The 19,898-nt window shown below is 37.0% G+C and overlaps 1 non-coding gene across 1 annotated transcript; it reads right to left on the reverse strand.

Annotated features, from left to right (window-relative positions):
• Window positions 1–1,171: 1,171 nt before the first annotated feature.
• On the reverse strand, window positions 1,172–1,241 carry Trnav-cac (transfer RNA valine (anticodon CAC)). The gene has a single exon. It is a non-coding gene; the product is annotated as a tRNA-Val (tRNA).
• Between the last annotated feature and the right edge of the window lie 18,657 nt (window positions 1,242–19,898).

The following is a 19,898-nucleotide window of genomic DNA, read 5'->3' on the forward strand; positions in this document are numbered from 1 at the left end:
TTTAGGTCTGAAAAATGTTCGCCAAACTGTCATGAAGAAATGATGTGCATCACTTTGGACTCTTCAGTTTTAACATATATTCATGCATATTCTGTGTATCCTAATCTTGCACCAAAGACAGATTATTAATGAATGATTTTAAAGTAATACCAGCACAATTAGGAAAAAGGCTTCATATGGTGGTCACATCCCTCACTTTTGCCAAAGTATCTGGCATAAAATCTGCAACAATTATGCAGTGAGATGCAGAAAAGTAAAAAAGGCAGAGCTTTGCCATGCTCAACCTCAGCAGAGATTGCATGTTGACCGACTCAGCTTTTCACCACTCTGCAGGCATGTGACTGTGAACAAACATGAGAGTGATGAAAGTATTGATTTGGGGACTACGAATATATTTTAGTAAATAAGTGAATTCATAAATACAGACTCAGCAAATAATGAGGATCTAACAGTTTGAAAACATAGACTACTAATTAGATTTTATAAACCATTAAATTATAATATATATAATACTGTTGAACATACTGTATGCACATATAGTATGTCCCTTAGCATACTATATCCCTTTTATTTGTTCTTTTAAGATATATAAGGCAGTAGAGTATATTTTCACATATTATACCTATATGGACTTTAACTTATCCTAATTAGGATCCCATTTTCTTGTGATTGTACATGACGTGGGATTTCACTTGATTGTATGTTCGCATGTGAACATAAGATAGTTATGTATGATTCCTTCTACAGTCTCCTATTCCCCTTCCCCTTCCTTTCCTTCATTCCCCTTTGTCTAATCCAATGAACTTCTATTTTCCACCCACACCTTATAGTGTGTTAACATCCACATATTGAAGAGAACATAGTCTCCAGTTCTATCCATTTACTGGCAAATGCCATAATTTTATTCTTTAAGGCTGAGTAATATTCCATTGTGTGTGTGTGTGTGTGTATGTGATACATACCACATTTTCTTTATCCATTCATCTGTTGAAGGGCACCTAGGTTGGTTCCATAGCTTAGCCATTGTGAATTGAGCTCCTATAAACATTCATGTGGCTGTATGCTGATTTAAAATCCTTTGGGTAGAGACCAAGGAGTTAGATAACTGAATCGAATGTGATTGATTTCATTCCAAGTATTTTTCTTTTTCTATTTTCTATTTTTTTTTGGGGGGTGCTGCTGGGGATTGAACCCAGGGCCTTTGCATGTGAGGCAAGCACTCTACCAACTGAGCTATATCCCAGTCCACCATTCCAAGTTTTCTGAGGAATTCCATACTGCTTTCCAGAGCTGCACTAATTTGCAGTTCCACCAACACTGTATGAGTGTACCTTTTCTCACCATCATTTATTGTTACTTGTATTCTTAATAATTGCCATTCTGACTGAAGTGAGATAAAATCTTAATGTAGTTTTAATTTTGCATTTCTCTCATTGCTAGAGATGTTGAATTTTTTTGTATATTTGTTGACCATTCATATTTCCTATTCTGTGAAATGCCTGTTCAATTCCTTTGCCCATTTATTGATGGGGTTATTATTATTATTTTGGTATTAAGCTTTTTGAATTCTTTATATATCCTGGAGATTGATGCTTTACCTGAGGTGCAGGTGGCAAAGATTTTCTCCCATTCTGTAGGCTCTCTCTTCATGTTCTTGATTGTTTCCTTTGCTGTAAAGAAGTTTATTAGTTTGATAACACCCCATTTATTGATTCTTGATTTTACTTCTTGAGCTTTAGGAGATTTGTTAAGGAAGTCAGTTCCTAGTGTACTATAACTTTGCTTATCTGTACTTACTAGCTGTGCGGCCTCAACCAATCATGTACCTCTCTGTCTCACTTTTTTTTTTTTGTCAATAAAATAGGTAAAAACTCAGTACCTACCACATAAACTTGCTGTGAAGATTAAATGAGATCATTTGGGTAATTATTCATCATAATCTAAGCACAAAATACACTCTCAATATTAGTTATTCTTGCTATCACAAGGTTATTTGCGTCAATTGTTTGGTAGTTGCCTGAATTTGTCTTCCCAAGGAAAACATTACAAACGGTTGTTGGGTTCACAATTCTACCCAAACACAAATGAAACAGCAGTGCCCCCAGTTCAACCAGCTCACGACCGAGCAGTGGTCCACTCAGGTTAATATTCTATCCAACTCCATGTCCCATCTGCATAAATGCATAGGAATAGTCCTAACATATCTTCTTTAATATTCTCCAGTTTATTTTTCTGGAGGCTCCAGGGTATCTCAAATGTAGTAATTAGCACCCCTCTCAAACCTGTCAATCAAGTCAGCATTTTGAAAATTCCTCATTGCAAATCCACTTGGCCATGAGAAGTCATTTTGTCATTGTACTGCTGTGGGTTACCCTCCTGAAAAACTGTCTGGTCAAGGATGATCTCTCTCTCTGTGTGTCCCCCATTACCAGTATCCCCCCATATCAGATTCAAATGGCACTGAGGTTCCTTACTGCCTTGGGACCACCTACCACCATTAAAGAGCTCCAAGTTGAAGGGACTGGTCTCTCACCCTTCCACTTTATACCATGGGAGCGACACACCAATAAGTCACCATTTTGGAAGCAGAGACCAATTCTCATCAGACACCAAGTACTTTTGGGTTAATTTTGGACTTTCAGCCTCCAGAACTATAAGAAATACATTTCCGTTTTTCATAAATGACCCAGTCTTAGCTATTCTGTTATAGCAGCATAAATGAACTAAGACATTATACAAAGACTAAACATAAACAAGCAGAAGTGGTTATATTAATACCAAACAACATAGGTATCAGAATAAGAGGTATTATCAGAAAAGAGGCACATTTCTAACCATGGGATTATTCACCAAGAAGACAAAAAATCCTAATAGACATCTGATAATAGATTCCCAACATATTTGAAGCAAAAATAATAGACATAAATGAAGAAATGTCAGACATTTTAACTTTCCTCTCAGTAATTTGTAGAAAAAGACAAAAATATGAATAGAGATAAAGAAAATTTGAATAAAATTTGAATAATACTATCAAGCATCTTAACTTAATCGACTTGTATAGGACATTACAACCAACAACTACAGAACACATTCTTTTCCATTGCCAATGGAATGTTCACCAAAATAGACCATATGCTATACAACAAGCTGCAATGCATTTTTTTTGGTATTTTACATATTATATTTAAGACGAACAGTATGATTTTTAATATCCTTATACATAATGAATGATTATTACAGCTAAGCAAATGGACATGCCCATCAGCACACACAATCACCTTCCCCATTTTTTTGTGGTGAAATATCTAGAATCTACTCTCAGCAAATTGCCAGTACCTAGTACGCTATCATTAGCTGTATTCTGTATGACAGGTTTTAGGTAGAAAACAATTGTGAACAGGAGACTTACTATGTAAAAACTTGGGGTAAACAGGGTGCAGTGGTGAACACCTATAATTCTAGCAACTTGGGAGGCTGAGGAAGCAGGATCATGAGTTCAAAGCCAGCCTCAGCAACTTCTAGAGAGGCAATTAGCAACTCAGCGAGACCCTGACTCTAAATAAAATATTAAAAAGGGCTCAATCCCTTGTACCAAAACAAAGTAAAACAAAACAAAAAAAACCCCATGGGGCATGTTAACTTTCCTATGAAAAGTTCCTTGGTTTGGGAGGCTTCAACATCGTTATCTTCTGATATTCCCCACAGATATTTTCACTCTCATACCTGTTTTTCTGTGCCCAATAAATCTTTATTTACAAAATATACATGAATAGTTTGCATAATGTAACCTAAAAGGTATATGTATATTTTAAATATTTTTATATTTTAAACTTGTATTATACCAGTCTATGTTCATTATACTGTGTTCTTGCATTATTATGTTTGTGAGATTCATTTATTTTGATATGTACACAGTTCATTTATTTTACTACTCTAATACTACTCAATGAATCCACTACGATTTATTCGAATACAATTGAAATTTTAAATCATTTCCTATTTTATCTTCTAAAAACAATGCTTCTATTGCATTTTTTTTTTTTTTTTTTTTTTTTACTGTTCTCTTTTCCAGGCCACCGAGTGGGTAGGCAGGCTCTGGTCCCAGCAGGATCAAGAGAGTGGCAGGCTGCATTTGCAGTTAGTAGGAATGCCCGCTCAGCCAGTTTCTTTACTTCCACACTGACAGAGCCTCTGGGCTCTCCCAGCTCAGCGGCTGAATCCCTGCTAACACATCACTGCTGTGGGGCTTTGTCATTGTGGCTTTGGCAGGAACTCTTGTCTCATAGCACAGTGTGGTCAGTGTCTGTCACTGTGCCCCTGGGAAGTGTACCGTGGTGCATTCACGACCTGACCTCTCCTCAGCACTCTCAGTCTCTTTGAGTTTCACGTTCCCTCATAGTCCAAGGGTAAATAGCCACTTGAGAAAATCCTCTGGGCCCCTCTTTTAGTCAACCATAATTTACCTGGTTAAAGAGCTTTTATACCGCATTCACCTTTTCAATTCATTGAATCCTGATTGATATCCAGGAAAGTACAAGTTAAAAGCATAATGCGATACTGTTTTTATCATCTAGTTGACATTGAAAAATGTGAAGATCTGAAAATGTAAGTGGTTGGCAAGAATATGGGGAAAATGGTAACAATCACACATCATAAAGTGGGACAGGAATTTCAACAAAAAATTGGGAAAAGAAATCAGGAATGTACTATAGGAAATGTGGATGTGTTTATACCCTGGATCTCATTCATTCCACGCCTGGTTATATTTCTAAAGAAATGCAGTGCATCTTAAAGGATTGAAGTTATGCAGACAATTAAGTTAGAAATTAATAACTACATAGTGAGAGAAATACCCACATATTTATCATTTTTAAAATTTATAATTAAAAATTTTAAATATAGGTATTAACACAAGTAAAATCCCCCCAAATTTATAAAGTAATCAATACCACTTTTAAATAACTATAGGTCAGTGAGGTCATACACAGGAAATTAGACAATAAGCTAAACTAATGACAATGGAAACACAAATAGTCACAGTTGTGTAGATGCAGTGAGTGACTCCTACTCACCAGGCCCTCATGCCCCAACTACACAGGGGTGTAGTTACTTCTCCCACATCTACTACACTATCTTGCTGAACTTCTCTTATTTTTCAACATATTTGTATTTTTGATCTGATCAATAGTTCAGACAAGGTCATGGCTCAATTTGAGCCAATGAATAGGAAATCCAAAATGATGTCAACAATAAGGAAACTCATTATACCTCACACCACAGATCTTAAGAGTTGTTCAATTCTGCACCCCAGTGAATATTATCAAGGACCCCATTTCCTCTCAACTTTCACTTTTATCACCTTCATCATGTTCTTACCAAGTTGTAGTTTATCCTATGCAGACGACACTCAAGATAAAGAAAAAAATCATTTCTTCCTTGGGTGCCTTCTTTTAAGAGTGAAGAACGTTTCCTTTGAACCGCCCCCCACCCCTGCAGATTCTTGCTCACTCTGCATTGGCCAGGATTGCGTGGGAAGCCCATGCTTAATTCATACCTTGTGCCAGTGGTGATTTTCCTTGTGGAACTGACTCTCAGGAGCACATAAATTATGGCAAACTGAGCCAGATCAAAATCTTTTAGCAAGGATGAAAACAGGAATTAATTTGGGGGTAAGGGCCACAATGCCTGCTATTCTGTGTGATGCTATTAAATATAGCTTCAGACTGACATAGGTAAGAAATGATATCTTCAAATCATTTCATATAATTGCATTGACTACTATGTGATAAAGCTTCCAAGAGTTGGTGTGTGTATATTATGGTTTAGATATGAGGTATTCCCCCAAAAGCTCATGTGTGAGACAATGTAAGAATGTTTACAGGTGAACTGATTGGGTTATGAGAGACTTAACCTAATCAGCTCATTAATCCTCTGATACAGAGGAACTGGTGGCAACTGTAGGCAAGAAAGGTGTGGCTGGAGGAGGTAGATCATTGGGGGTGTGACTTTGTGGTTTATATTTTGTCCATGGTGAGGGTAGGTCTCTCCCTTCTTCCTGATTGTCATTTCCGGTGCCATTTTCCTCCTCCACTCCCTTCTTCCCTGATGTTCTGCCTCACCTTGGGCCCATTGCAATGGAGCTGGCCATCTATAGACTGAGCCCATATGCAGTAATAAATGATAAAAGAAGTAAAGAACATTGATTTTAAATGTACTAAAGCTACCATTTTAAGTACTAAATACAGACTCTGTTACCTTTTCTCTTAAATTAGAAATTGGAAAGAAGGCACAATACCCATTACAACGAATTGGTCCTACTTAGTTGTACTTAGTACCAACTATATACCAAGCATATTGTCGTCACTCTAGAAAACAAAAAGCATAAGCATGGAGTTTGCAAGTTAGTGAAGGAGACCATTTTATAGAAGAAAGTACACAATATAATAATTTGGAATAGTGAAATCTAGGCAAGTTAATGTGGTATGCATTGCAGGTAGATATTCACATTTAACATGTAAGTAATTTTAGAAAAGACTCTAACCTATCAGAGAGTAAAAGAGCTTTCTAGGTCCTATTTATTTAAACCACACAGTAAGAGGGTCTGGACTCTGTCACCTATTGTAAACGGAACCACAGTGGACACTGATTTCAGATGTGGCCAGGATGCAGAACATGGAAAGTCCTTGGCATTTTTCTTTTATAATTTATTTTTTAATTACATGACAGTGGAATGCATTACAATTCTAAGTACATATATAGAGCACAATTTTTCATATCTTTGTATATAAAGAACGTTCATGCCAATTCATGTCTTCATATATGTACTTTTTGCATTACAATTCTTATTACACATATAGACCACAATTTTTCATATCTCTGTTTGTATATAAAGTATGTTGACACCCAATTCAAGTCTTTACACATGTACTTTGGATAATAATGTCCATCACATTCCACCATCCTTGCTAATCCCCTGCCCCCTCCCTTTCCCTCCCACCCCTCTTCTCTGTCTAGAATTCATCTATTCCTCCCATGCTCTCCCTCACTAGCTCACTATGAGACAGCCGCCTTATATCAGAGAAAACATTGGTCATTTGTTTTGGGGGGATTGGCTAACTTCACTTAGCATTATCTTCTCCAGCACCATCCATTTACCTGCAAATGCCATGATTTTATTATCTTTTATTGCTGAGTAAAATTCTATTGTGTGTGTGTGTATATATATATATATATATATATATATATATATATATATCATATCATATTTTTTTTTGTCCATTCATCCACTGAAGGGCATCTAGGTTGGATCCACAGTTTAGCTGTTGTGAATTGTGCTGATATAAACTTTGATGTGGCTGTGTTCCTGTAATATGCTGTTTTTAAATTCCTTTGGGTATAGTCCAAGGAGAGGGTCAGCCGGGTCAAATAGTGGTTCCATTTCAAGATTTCCAAGGATTCTCCATACTGCTTTCCATATTGACTGCACCAATTTTCAGTCCCACCAGCAATGTATGAGTGTGCCTTTTCCCCACATCCTCGCCAACACTTATTGTTGTTTGTCTTCATAATAGCTGCATCCTTGGCATTTTTCCCTGGCTTCTTCCACAGGTAAGTTTAAGGTTTACGATATCTAGAAAGAAATTTTAAAGTTCAAAGAAAGTAGATTCATCACTAAAACTGTAGATAGTCTCACAGTTCCCGAAAGAAAGTCAAGGATTATGAATAGATGTGTTTTGTCAAAGAGATTCTACCTGAGTTTAAAACTTACCATAAAGCTACAGTGATTGATACAGCATGGAATTGATGTAGAGAGCCACGTGGAACAATGCAACAGAACAGGAGGTCAAGAAATAAACCCCTACAGTTCTACAGTTTTCCCAAAGTCATTCAGTGATGAAGGATAGTATTTTAGCAAATGATGCTGGGACAATTATATATCCATGTTCAAGCAAATAAACAAATCAATAACTTTACACCCTTATAAAATTCAACTCAAAATGGACCGTCAATCTAAATGTACAAGAAAAATGTGCAATCTAAATGTACAGGAAGAAAATGTGATACACACACACACAGTTTTATTCACTTATTAAGAACAAAGTTATGTCACTTGTAGAGAAATGGATAAAACTAGAGAGCATCCTGTGGAGCAAAAGAAGCCACACTCAGAAATCCAAGGTCATACAATTTGTTTTCTTTCATATGTGGAAGCTACAGAGAGAAAAAAATATGTGGGGGGGATATCATGAAAATAGAAGAAAGATCAGGACAGTAGAGGAAGGGAACTAGAGAGAGGAGGGGAGGGAAAGGGGAGGCACTGGAGAATGTGAGTGATCAAATTATGTGCAGGTACAAATATGTTACAATGATCCCATTATCATGTATAACTAGAATGCACCCATAAAAATTTGTTTAAAGGTAAAACTACAAAATTTCTGCAAGAAAACTAGGAGGAAATCTTTGCTACCTACGCTTAGGGAAATCTAACTTCCATATGACACAAAAACTACAATTAAAATTTTTCTTGATGAATTGAATTATATAAAAATTAGTATGTCTTACTTTCTAAAAGTCTCCATTAAGACAATAAAATGCACGTGCCTTTTCCCCCCACATCCTCACCAACATTGATTGTTGTCTATATTCTTGATAACTGCCATTCTGCCTGGCATGAGATGAATCTTAGAGTAGTTTTGATTTGCATTTCTCTAATTACTAGAAATGTTGAACATTTTTTCATATATTTGTTGATGAAATGTATTTCTTCTTCTGATGAAATGTATATCTTCTTCTGAGAAGTATCTGTTCAGCTCCTTAGCCCATTTATTGATTGGGTTCTTTGCTTTTTTGGTGTTAAGTTTTTTGAGTTCTTTAGATATCCTGGAGATTTGTGCTCTATCTGATGTGCGTGTGGCAAAAATTTGCTCCCCAAATATAGGCTATTTATTCACCTCACTGATGTTTCTTTTGCTGAGAAGATGATTTTTTAGTTTAAATCCATCTGATTTATTAATTGTTGATTTTATTTCTTGTTAAGGAAGTCGGGGCCTAATCCAAGGTGATAAGATTTGGGCCTACTTTTTTTGCTGGTGGGACTGCAAATTGGTGCAACCAATCTGAAAAGCAGTATGGAGATTCCTTAGAAATCTTGGAATGGAACCACCATATGATCCACCTACTCCACTCTTTAGTCTATACCAAAAGGACTTAAAGTCAGCATACTATAGTTACATAGCCACAGCAATGTTTATAGCAGCTCAATTCACAATTGCTCACAATTGTGGAAGCAACCTAGATGCTCTTCAGTAGATGAATGGATAAAGAAACTGTGGTATATATACACAATAGAATATTACTCAGCATTAAAAGAAAATAAAATTATGGCATTTGCAGGTAAATGGATGGAGTTGAAGAATATTGTGCTAAGTGAAGTAAGCCAATTTCAAAAAAACAAAGGCTAAATGTTCTCTCTGATAAGTGTGGATGCTGATCCATAATGAGAGGGACATGGGAAAAATGGTGAAACTTTGATGGGGCAAAGGAGAGGGAGGGGTGGAGAGGAGGCATGAGGTATGAAAGATGGTGGAATGAGATGGACATCACTACCCTAGGTACGTGTATGACAGCACATATGGTGCAACGATACATCATATACAGCCATAGGAATGTAAAGTTGTGCTGCAATTGTGTACAACAAATCAAAATGCATTCTCATGTCATATATACCTAATTAAAATAAATTTAAAAGAATAAAAAAGAAAAAGAAAATGAAATGATAACAAGATGAGCAGAAAAATTTTGCAATTCATGTATCTAATAAAGGATTTCTCTCCAGGGTATAGAAAGAACCCTAACAATTCAATAACAACAAAAAAGAGAAACCAACTTCAAAAGGGGCAAAATATTTCAATAGATTTTTTCATCAAAATTCACTGATTTTATAAAACTATAAATCAACAGAATAAAGATTAGTAGATTTAAGGAAAGGGAACAGGAAGAGGGAGGAAGAAAGGGAGAAGAGAAAAACTGGAGACTGAATTGGAGCAAATTATGTACCATGACTATAAAATTACGTCAAAATGAACCCAAATATTATGTATAACCAAAAAAATTAATAAAATAAAGAAATATAAGTAGCTATTAATATTAAAAGCAAGGCAAATTCACTAGAATATTTACATTAGTATTATTGGAGAGAGAAGCCAAATACCATAGCTTCACACTATAATATAGAAAAGTCTCTGAAACACGCTAAATCAAAAAAACAAAATAAAACAAAAAAGGCTACTGACTGCATGCTTCTATGCTATTTTTGTATGTTAAGTGTCCCCCATAGCCCTATGTGTTAAAATTTCAGTGCCCAGGTGTGGCTGTATGAAACTTTAAGAAGTGGGTTTTTGGGGAGACCTTTAAATCATTGGAGATGCACACTTGAAGAGGATTATAGGGCCATCATCTCCTTCTCTTTCTCTCTTTTTCTTCCTAGTCCTGAGGTAAGCTATCTTGCTCCATCACATGCTCCCACCATCATGTGCTACCTTGCCCAATACCAATGGATCCAACCAATCATGGACTGGAGCCTCTAAAACTGTGAGCTAGAATAAACCTTTTCTCTCTGTAAGCTGATTAACTCAGAAATTTGTTTTAGTAACAGAAAGCTGAGTAATGCATTCTATTTAAAAGTGTCCAGAAATGGCAGATCCATAGTCAGAAAGATTCACACTTGCTTACAGTTTACAGTGTAAAAGCAAGAATGAAATGCAAATGGGCACAGGGGAACTTACTGGAGTGGTGGAAACATTCTGAAACTGGATTATGGCGATAGTAAGATTTTGGGGATTATACGATTCCTAAAATGATCATTAATTGTATATTTACAATGGGTAAATTTTGTGGTATGTACATTATGTCTCAATAAAGTTGCTTTCTAAAATATGAAGAACGGGGCTGGGGTTTTGGCTTAGAGGTAGAGTGCCCACCTAGCATGCGTGGAGTACTGGGTTCAATCCTCAGCACCATAGGAAAATAAAATAAAGATAATATGTCCACCTATCACTAAAAAATATTTTTTTTAAAAAATAGGAAGGATAATAAGTAATAAGAGAAAATGAAACTGATGAACAGGTACATGAAATTTAGTGAGATAGCTCATGTGAAGAGCACACTCTGAAGTTTTAACCCAGTATGAATTGTAGTGATGCTGCTGCAACTGACTTGATGATATGAGATATTGTGTTTGCAGGGGGGAAAAATAAAGAATGTATTAATTTGAGGTGTATTTGGAGGAATTTGAGGTTATACATAGTGGACATAAAGATTTTAAAAATGTTAACAATTGTAAAGTCCTACAATGTTTTTAAATTCTCCCAATTCCTGGGTAGTGAAGTTCAAACTTCCTCGTGACTTCCTGGCTTCCAGAGACGACAGAAGAAGAGAGAGTAGACCATATCAGCCACTGATAGCAACTATTCTTTTGCTCCATGGTTTTAGGATTCCCAACTCTCATTAGAAAAATTCTACAAACAGATGGCTTTTGGATATTTATTGATTTCACCACCCAGCATCCAATTTCTTCCTCTTTGTATTTATTTCCAATTCTCAGACTTCTATGTTTCTAGTGATATTTGGAAATTTTTCACATAAAAAAAAAAGCTCATCTGGAGCCCAGTTTCAATCCTACGTCCCTGAGGAGCTTTGCTTAGGACAGTGGGCATTCAGGACAGCAGGTGGGAAGACTTCCTCCCTCAGTCATAGGACCTGGAGAAACTCAGAGATGAGAGACTGAGGGACCTCAGGTTGAATCCTCCTGCCTTCCTCAAATGGAATAAGCATCTGAGGATATCTAAGTGTTTTATGTGGTGACATAAAACACTTTTACTAATAAAATAGTAGACTATGTGGCCCCAACTCTGTGACATTCTGCAAAAGGCAAAACCAGTTTGTTGGTGGGGATAAGAGGGGAAGCAGGTGAACAGGCCATAAAACCTTATGTATGACACCAGAAAGTGGATACTTGTCATCATACATTTGTCCAAACCCAGAGAAAGTCCAACGCCAAGACCAAACCCTAAGGTAAACTACGAACTTTGCGTGATAATGACGTGGCATTGATTTGCAACAATGGCGGATAATGTCGATAATAAGGGAGGCTTGCATATGACAGGGAAGGAGGCAGTGGGAAATCTCTAACCTCAAACTGCTCTAAAACAAATGAAGCCTGCTAAAAATTAGAATCAACAGCTGGATGGATATAATCAATGCCCAAATCCTGATGGTGCTGTTCTGTTCCTGATCAGATTATGATCTGAGAGGATGCATGAGATTATATCAGTTTTTTTGGTATTTGCTAAGACTTGCATTGTGACTTAGAATATGGTCTATTTTTGAGGTTATTGTCACAACAGCAACTTTGGAGCACCTTTGGCACATTGATTAGAATGCAAAATCATTTTTTGAAACCCAGAAAACAGCAAGTGCAGCAAAGTATGAGAAAAAATAGAACTTTCATGTAGTGCTGCTAGAAATACGAAATGATGCAGTCATTATGAAAAACCACACAGAGGTTCCTCAAAATTAAACATAAAATTACTATAAAATCCAACAATTCCACCCCTGAGTATATTCACAAATTATTCAAAGCAGGAATTCAAGTAGATATTTTTCACACCTATGTTCATTGCAGCATTATTTATAATAACCAAACTGTAGAAGCAGCTCAAGTGCCCATATATGAACTAGTAGACAAACAAAATGTGGTCCATATAAGATGGAATATTATTCATCCTTTAAAAGGAAGGAAATTCTGATACAACTTGAATGAAACTTGAGGACACTATGCTAAGTAAAACAAGCCTGTTGCAAATGGTCCAATTATGTGTGGTACCTAGAGCAGCCAAAACTCATAGAGACAGGAAAGGGAATGCCTGTTGCCAGGGATCAGGAAGAGAAAGTAAGGGGAATTAATGTTTACTGGGTGCAGATTTTCATTTTACAAAATACAAAACATTATGAAGATGGATGGTGAGGATGATCGCACACCATCTTGGATGTATTTAACACCAAACTGCATTGAACCAAATGGACCTAAGAGACATCTACAGAATATTTCACCCAAAACGCTGAATTCACTTTCTTCTTAGAAGCTCATGGAAACTTTTCAAAACGAGACCATATTCTAAGTCACAATGCAAGTCTTAGCAAATACCAAAAACAAAACAAAACAAAACAAAACAAAAAACCTGATACAATCTCATGCATCCTCTCAGATCATAATGGAATGAAACTAGAAATCAACAGCAATAAAAATGATAAATTCCACATAAACATAAAGGAATTGAACTATACTCTTCTAAATGATGAATGTCTCAAATAAGAAACTAAAAAAGAAATTAAAAATTCTTAGAAACAAATGAGAATAGAGATACAACCTATCAAAACCTCTGGGACAACATGAAGATAATTCTAAATCTATATTAACAAACCCAAAGCCAATCATACTAAATGAAAAAAACTGAAAGCATTTCCTCTAAAATCAGGAAAAAGACAAGAATGTCCACTCTCGCCACTTCTACTCAATATAGCCCTTGAAACTCTAGAGAAAACAATAAGGCAAAAGCAGAAGATTAAAGGGATATAAATAGGGAAAGAAGAATCAACTTATCTGTGTTTGCTGATAACATCATCCTGTATCTAGAAGACCCCCCCCAAAAAAAAACTCCACCAGAGGACTTATAAAACTGATAAACAAATTCAGCAAAGTAGCATAATACAACATCAACATTCTCAAATCAATAGCTTTCCTATACTCCAATAGTCTTTCCCAATAGAAAGAAATCACAAAACTATCCCATTCACAATAACATTCAAAAATACTTAGGAATTAATCCAACCCATGAGGTAAATGACCTCTAAAATGAAAACTATAGAACACTGAAGGAAGAAATTGAAGAAGACCTTAGAAGGTGGAAAGACCTCCCGTATTCCTAAATAGGCAAAATTAATATTGTCAAAATGGCCATACTACCAAAAGTGTTACACACAGATTCAATAAAATCCCCATCAAAATAGAAATGACATCTTTCACAGAACAGGAAAAACAGTTCTACAATTCATTTGGAAGAATAAAGACCCAGAATAGCTAAAGCAATCTTGAGAAAGAAGAGTAATATGAGGCATCGTAATACCTGATCTTAAATTATGCCACAGAGCTATAGTAATAAAAACAACGTGGCAATGGCATCAAAATAGACACGAAGACCAATGAAATAGAATAGAAGACTCAGAGACATATCCACATAGTTACAGTCATCTGGTGTTTGGTAAAGGTGCCAAAAATATGCGTTGGAGAAAAGATAACCTTTTAAAATGGTGCTGAGAAAACAGGACACCCATAGGTAGAAGAATGAAACCAGATCCCTGCCTCTCACCCTGCACAAAAGGTAAGTCAAAGTGGATCAAAGACTTAGGAATTAGACCAGAAACTCTGCAACTGCTAGAAGAAAACAGGCTCAGAACTCCAACATTTTGGCACAGGCACTGACTTCCTTACCAACATGCCAAAAACACAAGAAATAAAACCAAGAGTCAATAAGTGGGATGGCATCAAACTAAAAATATTCACAGCAAAGGAAATGATAAAGAATGTGAAGAGCGAGCCTACAAAATGAGAGAAAATATTTGCCAGCTACTCCTCTGGTAAGGGATTAATGCCCAGAATATAGAAAGAACCCAAAAAAAACTTAGCACCAAAAAAAAAAACCCCACAAATAACCCAATTAATAAATTGACAAAAAAAATAAACAGATATCTTTCAAAAGAGAAACACCAATGACCAATAATACATGAAAAAAAGTTTGAACATCCCTAGCAACGTAGGAAAATGCAAATGAAAACTACACTGAGATTCTAATCTCACTCTAGTCAGGATGATAATTATCAAAAATACAAATAATAATAAACGCTGGCAAGGATGTCGGGGGAAAGTACACTCATACATTGTGGTGGGACTGCAAATCAGCACAACTACTATGGAAAGCAGTATGGATATTCCTCAAAAATCTAGGAATGGAGCCTCCACATGATCCAGTTATCCCACTCCTTGGTATCTATCCCAAACATCTAAAATCAGCATGCTATAGTTATACAGCCAAATCAGTGTTTATATAGGCAAAACTTACAATAAATCACAAGATATGGAACCAGCCCAGGAGCCTAGCAATAGATGAATGAAACAAGAATATATATAAAATTTCTTGTTTCAAGAATTTATAAGTTATATAAGTTTTTAATGGAGTTTTATTGAGCCATAAAGAAGAATGAAATTATGGCATTTGGTGGTAAGTAGATGTAACTGGCAAACATCATGCTAAATGAAACTAGCCAGATTCACAAAATCAAAGGTCAAATGTTCTGTCCCATATGAGGAAGCACAGGGAAAGAAAGGGCAGGTGTTGATATCATTGAGACAGATGGAAGATCAGTGGAGAAGGAGATTGAGAGGGAGAGAGGAGGGATAAGAAAGTGTTGGAAATGTGGAATAAATTTGACAATATTACCCTATGGGCATGTATAAACATACTACAGTGAATTCACTTTTATGTATATCTATAAAGCACTGATTAAAATAAAAGTGAAATATATTATATATTTTATATATATACATATACATATATATAATGTATATATATGTATATGTATACATATATATATATATATATATATATATATATATATATATATAAAGAGTTTTTACAAGGTGGACCAGTGAAGTGAAGGAGGGGAAGTAGTCAGGGGACTGGGGACTGAAATGGAGTAGATTGGATTCCATACATGTGTGGTTGTGTCAGGATGAACCTAACTATTATGTACAACTATAATGCACCAAAAAAAGAAGAAATAAATAAATAAATAAAGCTTCATGAGATACCACCTCACACCCATTAGGATTGCTATTATCAAAAAGACAAAAAATAACAAGTATGAATGAGAATATGGAGAAAAGGGAACACTTGCGTATTGCTGGTGAGACTATAGATTGGTGAAGTCGTTGTGGAAATCAATATGGGGATTCCTCAAAAAATCGTACATAGAACTACCATATGATCCAGCAATTCCTTTTGCGGGTATAGTATATATCCAAAAGAGAAGACTCACCACCTCCTTAAAACAGCTCTACCGCCATCTTCCTTGCAGTTTTATTCACACCAACCAAGTATGGAATCTATCTAGGTATCCATTGGATGAAGGAATGAAGAAAATGTAAGATAGATAAATAGACAGACACAGATACAGCCAGTGGCACATCAGTCCACCTTAAAAAGGGAGGAGATCCTGACAATTGCTACAATATGGATGAATGTAAAGGACATTGTGTTAAGTGAAATAAGTCTGACACAGAAAGATGGTCTCACATATCTGAAATATTTTTTTTTAAAGTCAAAGTCAAATATACAAAGAGAGAACAGAGGAGTAGTTGTGACAGGATGGAGTCTAGGGAGCTGTAGGTCCAAGGATAAAAAGTAGCAGATGTGTAGGATGAACAAGTCTGGAGACCTAACGTACAACACAAAGGCAATAGTAAGTAAAAGTGTATTTTTATTTCTATAATTCTTCCTTGTGTTTCTTTGGTGTGTTGGGGTGTACATAATATTGGGATTCGTTTTGATGGAACAACACATGCATGGGATGTGGTTGGCTCCACTTTGGTTTCTAGTGCTTCCTCTTTCCCTCCTCTCCACACTGCCCCTGCTCCCTCTTCCCTACTCTACTGGTCTTCTTTTAATTACTTATTTAAAGTTTCTTTTCATGGGTGCTTTGTGGATATGCATGAGGTTGAAATTCACTAGTAATAAATGGTTAAGACAGTCACTTTTGCGTTGTACAAATTTTGCTGTGATTGAGCACATTTAGCATGTATTAAATTTTATGTATTAAATTATATATTAAAAGTTTGATCATAGCTCCACGAATGACTGGGATGGATTTCCCACTAGCTCAGCAGGATAATGGCCAAGAGTTAGATTTAATTTGATTGGGGAACAGTAACACAACCTTTCTTTCCAGAGTTTGTATGGCCAGGCTCCTATTTATTACAAAGGTAACAAATAGACATGCCTGATCTTGTTCCCCTCTCTACCCACACCCTTTCCTCATGCCTGAGCCTGCTCTCATCTTTGTTCTCTAGGTGCTGAAGCAGGTGGGGTGACAGGCAGCCAGAGAGGAAGAATGTCTTTTTCACTTGCTACATTTTAATAATAATAATAATAATAATGCTTATCATCATCATCATCATCATCATTTAGTGCTGGGGATGAAACCCACGGCCTCCCATATGCTAAGTACAGACTGTACCCAGCTCCTAATTAATTTTAAGCTGAAAACTTGGTTTTCTAGACCACTTCAAAATGTCCCCAAGACGTTGCAAGAACTGCCTAATAGGGGTCATTCTTCACGAAAAATTCTCTTAGTCCACCAGGGCTGTTATACAAAATACAACAGACCAGGTGGCTTGCCACAGGCCTTTATTTTCTCACAGTTCTGGAGGCTGGAAATCCAAGACCAAGGTGTGGGCAGGGTCGGCTTGTCCTGAGGCTCCTCCTTTGCAGATGGCTTCTTCTCCCTGTGGCCTTACATGGTCTCCCTTCTTTCTAGGCCTGTGTCCTCAGATAAGGATACCACTCAACTTATTAGTTTGATTGGATCAGAGTCCAACATAATGACCTTATTCAACCTTAATTACCTCTTTTAAGGCTGTGTCTCCAAAGTCAGTCACATTGTAAGGCAATGGGCTTTGGTACCCCCAGATAGGAATTTAGAAGGGATACAATTGAGCCCATAATAGAGAGAATAGTAGCTTCAGCCAGAACCCTGGAGGTCTGCCCCTCCATTTAACCCAATCTACTCTAACACCAGCTAAACCTTTCACATCTTGGGGCTCCAAAGTTTGCTTCTTTCTTTAGGTATGGAAGAAAATTTTCAAGGTTTGTCTCTTTGAACATTCTCATTGCCTGACAGCCTTACTTGTGTACAATGGCGGAAACTCTTCAACACGTACAGCATATTCAAATCATAACTCCCCCTTGTTTTCCCACTGAAGTTTTCATAGCCACTTCTAAGGCTGATCTTATCAAAAGGCTTTGTCAGCACAAAGCCTCTGGATTTACATAGAGGCCTCTTGAGAAAGCCATGTGGTGTCAAGGAGAAGCTGGACTCTAGCCTCTTTTTTTGGTAACCAGATTGATATATAATACCCTTCATAGTCTTGTTTTTCAGCTTAAATTGTATATTCCCCAAGTCCCTGGCTGAATAAATAAATTGAATTAAGCATGGGGGTGTTCCACTTTAAATAATGTTGGCTCTGGTCTGTGAAACTCGAGATGGCTTTGTCTGGGACCTAGACCAGTCTTGTTTGGCAATAATGGTTGGACTCTCACATTTAACTTATGAGTTTGATAAAGGTCCAAGAAATGCAGACCTAAGAATCTGTAGTGACCTATTTCCCAGTGAGGTGCTGGCAAAGCCAACCATCTAAGGAGAGATGGGAAAGGGTCCTGGCTTCTATTTTTGCCATCTCCCCAAGGAGTGATATTTCTTTCATGTGCACTTTGATGTAGAAATAAAAGGGTACTTGCATGTCACTGATGCTTTAGCATGAACAGATTACAGGGTGCTCTCTGCCCAGGTACTCCCAAACTTTGATGCCGTCACAAGCCAGGGAGAAAAAGGTCAGATAAGCAAGCCAAGGAGCACAATTGAGAAGGCCAAGCCCCGCCTTCCTCCCCAGTCCAATGCCCAGAGACCACTCCATCAACCCCAAGGAGAGCGGCTTGGCAGCCAAATCTCACCCTAGACAAAACTAACTCATTAGGCATCCTCGTTCCAGGCCGAGTCTTATGAGGGAGAATTTCCAAGAAAACAGGAAGGAAGTCTTTCCTGTGAACTGCAGGACCAAGAGTCCCCTCTAATGCTTTTCTGTGAATTAAAGTGGGACCTCAGGGAATCAATTGAAAGACGGCCCCAGGCAAGGGCCAAGATGGAAGACAGACTTTGTGTTTGCAAGCTGAACAGGGCCTGTGTCCAGAGTCACATGAGCAATCCCGAATTTGCTTACTTGACCTGCCCCGAATGAGGGTTGTATTAGCCACTGCAGTCTGGGATCACAGACATTTGTATCCTCAAAGACTGATCATTACTGGCCATGACATCTTAGACTATACAGTTGTCCCTTGGTATCCACAGGAAATTAGTTTCAGGATCCCTATATTTTGTAGGTGCTCAAGTCTCTGATATAAAATATTGTATCTTCTCATACAGCTTACACATATCTTCCCATATATTTAAATCATCTGTACACTGTTTACTTATACAATGTAAATGCTATGTACATACTTGTTAAGCTGCGTTTTTTTTTTTTGTTTTTTTTTTTTTTAGGGAATAATGACAAGAAAAATAGTCTGTGCTCATTTAGTACAGATTTGACTTTTTAAAAATATTTTCCATTCATGGTTGGTTGAATCCAAAGATGTGTGATCCACAGATACAGGAGTCGACTGTATTAACTATAATTCAATTTGTTGATCATTAAATTGGGGCTTGTCGCCCCCCTTCTTTGGGACACTGTGAGAATTACATAAAGTAACAACAAAGCATGGTAAATAGCATTATTACTGCTATACTTTCTGAGGTTCTGGGTTTTGCTCCTCATGTGATGAGCTCATTGGATGAGAACCAAAGTCTTTTATCTGGCTGTCCTTGAATGGCTTCCAAAGCCATACAGTGTGGGAGCACACCCTGTTGGTCATTCCTCACTGTTACTTCATGCCCAAAGACCTCTCACCCCCTTCCTAGTCAGAAAAGGAGATACAATGGGGCCATTGGCCTGCATCTGAGCACAAGAGACA

This window comes from Ictidomys tridecemlineatus, chromosome 8 (genome assembly GCF_052094955.1).
Source record: "Ictidomys tridecemlineatus isolate mIctTri1 chromosome 8, mIctTri1.hap1, whole genome shotgun sequence".
Taxonomy (NCBI): domain Eukaryota; kingdom Metazoa; phylum Chordata; class Mammalia; order Rodentia; family Sciuridae; genus Ictidomys; species Ictidomys tridecemlineatus.